Source organism: Nycticebus coucang, chromosome 1, assembly GCF_027406575.1.
Source record: "Nycticebus coucang isolate mNycCou1 chromosome 1, mNycCou1.pri, whole genome shotgun sequence".
In the NCBI taxonomy this organism is placed as follows: Eukaryota; Metazoa; Chordata; class Mammalia; order Primates; family Lorisidae; genus Nycticebus; species Nycticebus coucang.
Window position 1 is genome coordinate 74,843,329 of NC_069780.1, and position 9,027 is coordinate 74,852,355.

Genomic DNA, 9,027 nt, shown 5'->3' on the forward strand with positions numbered 1-9,027 from the left:
TTCTAATTCTGTAATCCACACTCCTATAAAAATGGGGATTATTTCCACTATCTCAGAAAGTTTCCCTGTCTAGTCAGCATCCTCCCTCCTTCCCCTGAGCAACCATAGTTTTACCTTTTCTCACTGTAGATTAGTCTGGTCTGTTCTAGAGCTCCATATAATGGAATAATACAATGTGTATTCTATGTTGGGCTTCTTTTGCTCAGCATAACGTCTGTGGGATTCATATATGTTGTGTGTATCAAATCAGCAGTTCTTTTTATTTTTTTTAATGAGAAACATCTCATTAAATGTATGCTTCCCCCCAATTTGTTTATCTGTTCTCCTATTGATGGACATTTGGGATGTTTCCAGTGCTTGCTGTTATGAATAAAGCTGCTATGCACATCCTTGTACAGTTCCTTTGTGTACACATATGCTTTCCTTTCTCTTGCATATATGCTCAGGAAAGGAATTGGTCTGGCCTGGGTAGGTCTTTGTACACCTTCACAAGTAATTATGAAACCTTTTGCTAAAGTGTTTGTACATCAAATCTGTTTTTTTACTTCATTTCAAGATTTTTTTGAAACTAGTATAGGGGGCTTTATGGCCTCCCCTGCTGTGTGATTTTCCTCTCCTGACTCCTCTTCATAGAAAGGGCTCTAGCATTGAACTGGTTTGAAGGTACACAGGACCTTCTGAACTACCTGGAGAGGCTAGTCAGGCTTTCAGTGAAGTGGTAACAAATCTGCACTCTCAGTTTATGAGTTCCTGTTATGCCTCCACACCCCAGTCATGTAACCAGTCAATTCTTAACAGCATAGTGGAGTTTTCATATTTGAACTGCAGCTGGACTTGGCACTTACAAAGAGATGTTTCCTCTCTATAGATTATCAGACTTTGTCATTTGGGAACTTATATTATCCTTCGCAAGCTGTGAGGGGCTGTGATGCTGAGGAGTGGGTGGTGGGCAAGGTCCCCTGATGGCTGATATGACTCTTGGGGTCTTCTAGTCACCTCCTGGCAGAGCAATTGGAGTTTACACCATGGCTGTACCTGGCTCTAGTCGGGATGTCTGGACTTCACAAGTGCTGTGTTTAGCTAAAACTTGTCATAAACAAAGTGACTAAGGTGTTTGAAACTCTGCAGTGTTTTGAAACACAGTAAAGCATCTAGTCCCCAAAATAGCACTTGTCCCGCATCTGGAGCAGGCATTTTCCTTCTCGTGGGGCATGTAGATGCTGTTCTTGGACTTTCCTTCCCCATTTCTTTGAATGCGGTTTTCTTACCAGATTTAGATACTTTCCCCCCCAGTACCTTCCTTCCTTTAGACTCAGTCCTGCTGTTGCTCTCACGTTGATTGCTGTCAGAGGCCATTATCATCTGCTAGTGCTCGGCTGTGATTCCTTGAGCGCAGGAGACAGTAAACCCTTGGTAATCACAGTGCTCGCCTGTGAAGGACTTTTATCACTGGTGCTTGTCCAGCATGTTTTTTTAACGTGGCTGCTCCAATGAACTATTATACTGTGAACGGGGCTGTGATACTTGTCTACACAGAACAGTACAAATGTGTTTCCTGATGAGTCAGTTCATTTGAGGCAACAGACAACCCAGGCCAGGAGAAAACTTCTGTTGGTGAAGAAAGCAGCCAGGCACTTTTCTTTTTAGTAAGGGACAATGTGTCAGGAACCCTAGTTGTCCTCAAAGAGAGCGACTGTTGGCACTAATGGTTTGGACTCTACCTTCTTTCAAGTTACTGAAACATGTTACTCTTCTTAGGGAAATCTGGAATCCAGTGTTGATTTTTCTAGAGCCATTCAACCTGCTCTTGAATCCCTCTTGCCTTAGGTGCACTACCTTTTCTTTCTTGGTAGCCCAACTAGGAACAAGTTTAAATAGCACTTTAAACCACAAAATATTCATACTCCCTGTTAGTCATCTAGCTTTCCGTTCATCCTTCTACCGAATATTGATTGAACAATCATTAATGTGCTCAATAAATCTATCATGCAATTGGATGTCCTCCCAGAGATTATAGTCTAGAAGACATGGGGAGGCAAATGATGCTTGTATATAAATGACTGTAATAAAAGAAAGCAGTGAATTTCACAAAGAGAGATCAACAGTGCTGTGCCAGGTGAGAAGAGCAGTACCTGTACTTTTTGATTATGCAAACTACTAATAAAATTTTTGCACACATACATTCATTTTACATAAATTATGTATATCTACTCTTTATTAATATATGACATACTAAAATCATATCTAAAAATAGAGATTAAAATATAATGTAAAGGCAAAATAGGCCATATTTTAAATTTCACTGAATCACACAAAACTTTTCTTGTTTTTATTGTACTATTAGTACATTTTTAGTGATTGCAATGTAGTTTATGAGGTTAGACAAGTAGGTTCCTGAACTTAACCTAGAAGAGTGCTAAATACCAGTATGGTCACTGTCAAAGTACTCCCCTTTTTCTAGAATGGGTTTGTGAACTTGATTGTCCAACCTTGTGCAATGACAGCTATGACAGCCATTCCAGAAAAAGAGCTCCTAAATTTCTTTGAAGGGTGGACTGGGCACTGGAGTCAGTGCAAAACTTCCCAAGGGAGGAGGGGGGTGGGCTTCCAAGGTATCCATAGTGATACTTAGCAATGAGGTATGTAGCACTTTTTCTAGGATGAGTTTGTGAACTTAATTGCCAGGCCTTCTATATCAGATCTGACTCAACAGTCATTGGTTTTGCATCTAAAATGGCTAATTTAAAGCTAGTATTGGGAGGAGGGGGAATGTCATGTCCACTACTTAGTTCTTAGTTGCAAGTGTTTACATACTTATTATTATTATTATTATTATTATTATTATTTTATACTTAGTATTATTTTAATTAGCATGTTCTTTGTAGGAAAAACATTAAGCTTGTGAGAGATAATTTAATTAAAAACTAGATAAAACTATCCAAATATCTGCCTTATCTGTAAACGAATGATGAATAGGGCTATAACATTGTGTAACTCCACACTTCTAAAGGTTATTTTGCATGGCATCTATGTCTGATGCATAGGCCCACTGAGGGTTTTAGTGTCAATCTCTAAAACCATGACAAATCAACAACTGGCTAATGGGTACAAAATTATGGTTATATGGAAGAAATAAGTTTTAATGTTCAATAGCAGAGTAGGGTGACTATAGTTAACAATAATGTATTTTATATTACAGAATAGCTAGAAGAGTGGACATGAAATGTTCCCTACATATAGAAATAAATGGTAAATACCCTAAATACTTCAACTTGATCATTACACAGTCTGTGCACATAACAAAATATCAGAAGTATGTACAAATACTGTGTATCAAAAATTAGCAAACCTTAATTAAATTCTAGAGTGATCATAACTAGATGTTCAAATATTTTCTTCCCACACTTCAAGAGATCCTTTGCTGTTCTCCTGGGGTGTGTGTATCCAAGTTTGGAGACCCTGGGAGTGTTAGAGGATTGGATGTGCACGAGTCCTTCATATCTCAATATAGTAGAGAAAACCTCACATAAGAGCTCAACTTTGAGTGATGAGTAGAAACCGGAGGAGGGTTAGCATTCAGAAAAGAGTGAATGACCAATATACTGCCATGGAGTCATGGAAGTATAGGGAATGCTTGAGGAATAATGAACTGTTTGTTATATTAGAGCATCAAAGGAGAATTGTGGGAAATTGAAGTTAGAATAGGAGAGGCACTAGTTGACCTACAGGGGCAAATCCATCAGAGTGACCGCAGACTTCTCTAATGAAACTTTCCAAGCAAGAAGACAATGGTCATCTACCTTTAATCTACTTAAACAGAACAATTTCCAGCCCAGAATTCTGTACCCTGCTAAGCTAAGCTTAAAAATTGATGGAGAAATCAAATCATTTACGGATATACAAACATTGAGGAAATTCGCCACAACAAGACCAGCTCTATAGGAAATACTTCAACCTGTTCTGCACACTGACCACCACAATGGATCAGCAGCAAAGTAAGAACTCAGAAATTAAAGGACAGAACCTAACCTCCACACTGATGCAAAAGATAAAACTAAGCAATGGACTCTCACAAAATAAGACAAATAGAATACTACCACACTTATCAATTATCTCAATAAATGTTAATGGCTTGAATTCCCCACTGAAGAGACATAGATTGGTTGACTGGATTAAAAAACACAAGCCATCTATTTGCTGTCTGCAAGAAACACATCTGGCTTCAAAAGACAAATTAAAGCTCCGAGTCAAGGGTTGGAAGACAATTTTTCAGGCAAATGGAATTCAGAAGAAAAGAGGAGTTGCAATCTTATTTTCAGATACATGTGGATTTAAAGCAACTAAAGTCAAAAAAGACAAAGATGGTCACTTTATATTGGTCAAGGGAAAACTACAACAAGAAGACATTTCAATTCTAAATATCTATGCACCCAATTTAAATGCTCCCAGATTCTTGAAACAGACCTTACTCAGTCTGAGCAATATGATATCTGATAATACCATAATAACAGGGGACCTTAACACTCCTCTTACAGAGCTGGACAGATCCTCTAAACAGAAATTAAACAAGGATATAAGAGATTTAAATGAGACCCTAGAACAACTGTGCTTGATAGACGTATATAGAACACTCCATCCCAAAGATAAAGAATATACATTCTTCTCATCACCCCATGGAACATTCTCCAAAATTGATCATATCCTGGGACACAAAACAAATATCAACAGAATCAAAAGAATTGAAATTTTACCTTGTATCTTCTCAGACCATAGGTACTAAGGGTGGAACTCAACTCTAACAAAAATGTTCGACCCCACACAAAGACATGGAAATTAAACAATCTTCTGTTGAATAACAGATGGGTGCAGGAAGAAATAAAACAGGAAATCATTAACTTCCTTGAGCATAACAACAATGAAGACACAAGCTACCAAAACCTGTGGGATACGGCAAAAGCAGTTTTGAGAGGAAAATTCATCGCTTTAGATGCCTACATTCGAAAAACAGAAAGAGAGCACATCAACAGTCTCACAAGAGATCTTATGGAATTGGAAAAAGAAGAACAATCTAAGCCTAAACTCAGTAGAAGAAAAGAAATCTCCAAAATCAAATCAGATATCAATGAAATTGAAAACAAAAGAATCATTCAGAAAATTAATGAAACAAGGAGTTGGTTTTTTGAAAAAATAAATAAAATAAAAAATAAAACCATTGGCCAGACTAACGAGGAATAGAAAAGTAAAATCTCTAGTAACCTCAATCAGAAATGATAAAGGGGAAATAACAACTGATCCCACAGAGATACAAGAGATCATCTCTGAATACTACCAGAAACTCTATGCCCAGAAATTTGACAATGTGAAAGAAATGGATCGATATTTGGAATCACACCCTCTCCCTAGACTCAGCCAGGAAGAAATAGAGCTCCTGAACAGACCAATTTCAAGCACTGAGATCAAAGAAACAATAAAAAAGCTTCCAACCAAATAATGCCCTGGTCCAGATGGCTTCACTCCAGAATTCTATCAAACCTTCAAAGAAGAGCTTATTCCTGTACTGCAGAAATTATTCCAAAAAATTGAGGAAGAAGGAATCTTCCCCAACACATTCTATGAAGCAAACATCACCCTGATACCAAAACCAGGAAAAGACCCAAACAAAAAGGAGAATTTCAGACCAATCTCACTCATGAATATAGACGCAAAAATTCTCAACAAAATCCTAGCCAATAGATTACAGCTTATCATCAAAAAAGTCATTCATCATGATCAAGTAGGCTTCATCCAAGGGATGCAAGGCTGGTTTAACATACGCAAGTCTATAAACGTTATCCACCATATTAACAGAGGCAAAAATAAAGATCATATGATCCTCTCAATAGATGCAGAAAAAGCATTTGATAAAATCCAGCATCCTTTTCTAATTAGAACACTGAAGAGTATAGGCATAGGTGGCACATTTCTAAAACTGATTGAAGCTATCTATGACAAACCCACAGCCAATATTTTACTGAATGGAGAAAAACTGAAAGCTTTTCCTCTTAGAACTGGAACCAGACAAGGTTGTCCTCTGTCACCTTTACTATTCAATGTAGTGCTGGAAGTTCTAGCCAATACAATTAGGCAAGACAAGGAAATAAAGGGAATCCAAATGGGAGCAGAGGAGGTCAAACTCTCCCTCTTTGCTGACGACATGATCTTATACTTAGAGAACCCTAAAGACTCAACCACAAGACTCCTAGAATTCATCAAAAAATACAGTAATGTTTCAGGATATAAGATCAATGTCCACAAGTCAGTAGCCTTTGTGTACACCAATAACAGTCAAGATGAGAAGCTAATTAAGGACACAACTCCCTTCACCATAGTTTCAAAGAAAATTAAATACCTAGGAGTATACCTAATGAAGGAGGTGAAGGACCTCTATAAAGAAAACTATGAAATCCTCAGAAAGGAAATAGCAGAGGATATTAACAAATGAAAGAACATACCATGCGCATGGATGGGAAGAATCAACATTGTTAAAATGTCTATACTTCCCAAAGCAATCTACCTATTCAATGCCATTCCTATCAAAATACCAACATCGTACTTTCAAGATTTGGAAAAAATGATTCTGCGTTTTGTATGGAACTGGAAAAAACCCCGTATAGCTAAGGCAGTTCTCTGTAACAAAAATAAAGCTGGGGGCATCAGCATACCAGATTTTAGTCTGTACTACAAAGCCATAGTGCTCAAGACAGCATGGTACTGGCACAAAAACAGAGACATAGACAGTTGGAATCGAATTGAAAACCAAGAAATGAAACTAACATTTTACAACCACCTAATCTTTGATAAACCAAACAAGAACATACCTTGGGGGAAAGACTCCCTATTCAATAAATGGTGTTGGGAGAACTGGATGTCTACATGTAAAAGACTGAAACTGGACCCACACCTTTCCCCCCTCACAAAAATTGATTCAAAATGGATAAAGGACTTAAACTTAAGGCATGAAACAACAAAAATCCTCCAAGAAAGCATAGGAAAAACACTGGAAGATATTGGCCTGGGGAAAGACTTCATGAAGAAGACTGCCATGGCAATTGCAACAACAACAAAAATAAACAAATGGAACTTCATTAAACTGAAAAGCTTCTGTACAGCTAAGGAGATAATAACCAAAGCAAAGAGACAACCTACACAATGGGAAAGGATATTTGCATATTTTCAATCAGACAAAAGTTTGATAACTAGGATCTATAGAGAACTCAAATTAATCCACATGAAAAAAGCCAACAATCCCTTATATCAATGGGCAAGAGACATGAATAGAACTTTCTCTAAAGACGACAGACAAATGGCTAACAAACACACGAAAAAATGTTCATCATCTCTATATTAGAGAAATGCAAATCAAAACAACCCTGAGATATCATCTAACCCCAGTGAGAATGGCCCACATCACAAAATCTCAAAACTGCAGATGCTGGCGTGGATGTGGAGAGAAGGGAACACTTTTACACTGCTGGTGGGACTGCAAACTAGTACAGCCTTTCTGGAAGGAAGTATGGAGAAACCTCAAAGCACTCAAGCTAGACCTCCCATTTGATCCTGCAATCCCATTACTGGGCATCTACCCAGAAGGAAAGAAATCCTTTTATCATAAGGACACTTGTACTAGACTGTTTATTGCAGCTCCATTTACAATTGCCAAAATGTGGAAACAGCCTAAATGCCCACCAACCCAGGAATGGATTAACAAGCTGTGGTATATGTATACCATGGAATACTATTCAGCCATTAAAAAAAATGGAGACTTTACATCCTTCGTATTAACCTGGATGGATGTGGAAGACATTATTCTCAGTAAAGCATCACAAGAATGGAGAAGCATGAATCCTATGTACTCAATTTTGATATGAGGACAATTAATGACAATTATGGTTATGGGGGGGAAACAGAAAGAGGGAAGGAGGGAGGTGGGTGGGGCCTTGGTGTTTGTTACACTTCATGGGGGCAAGACATGATTGCAAGAGGGACTTTACCTAACAATTGCAATCAGTGTCACCTGGCTTATTATACCCTCAATGAATCCCCAACAATAAAAAAATAAATAAATAGATAAATAAATAAAAAGAATAGGAGAGGCACTGAATACTTGGACTTGATGAACAATTTTGTACTATATAAATTAGGCTTCAGAAGGCATTTTTAAAACACATATATTTTTTCTTTGAACTGGGAGATATTGAATTAAGGAAAGTAACTATTTCCTATATATTTTTATTTTATTCATTTATTTATTAAATCATAACTGTGTACATTAATGCAATCGTGGGGTATAATGTGCTGGTTTTATATATAATTTGAAATATTTTCATCAAACTGGTTAGCATAGCCTTCATAGCATTTTCTTAGTTATCGTGTTGAGACATTTATATACTACATTTAGTAAATTTCACATGTACCCTTGTAAGATGCACCATAGTTGTGGTCTCACCAATTACCCTCCCTCCAGCCAGCTTCCCCCCTCCCCTCTCCTCCCTATCTCCTTTCCCCGTATTCTTGGGCTATAACTGGGTTATAATTTTCATATGAAAGCTATAACTTGGTTTCATAGTAGGGCTGAGTACATTGGATACATCTTTTTATCTCTGAGAAAGTGGCTCTCCTTTGTCTGCATTTTCTTCTCTGTATAGCTTGTTACTGGAAATACTAGTCTAGTAACAGAAGGGGGCTGGGATGACTTGGAGGGATTTCAAGAGATTAAGACAATTTTTTGTAGGACATGTGAATGGTGGTAAGTCAGAGGTAAGGAAGTCTTAACTAAGAGCAATGGTGATGCAAGGGAAAACAACATCAAAGGTTGTTTAGAGAAGGAAGAGAAAACCATATCTCTGTTTACAAAGTTTTTGCCCTTGGTATATAGAAAAGTGGAAAATGGAGGTACCAGGAGAGGTAGTAGGTGGAAAGGGTCATTGATGATGTGGTTGATAATTCAGCTAAAGCTACCCCAAATAAAGCTGAGGATGTAGGCATGTA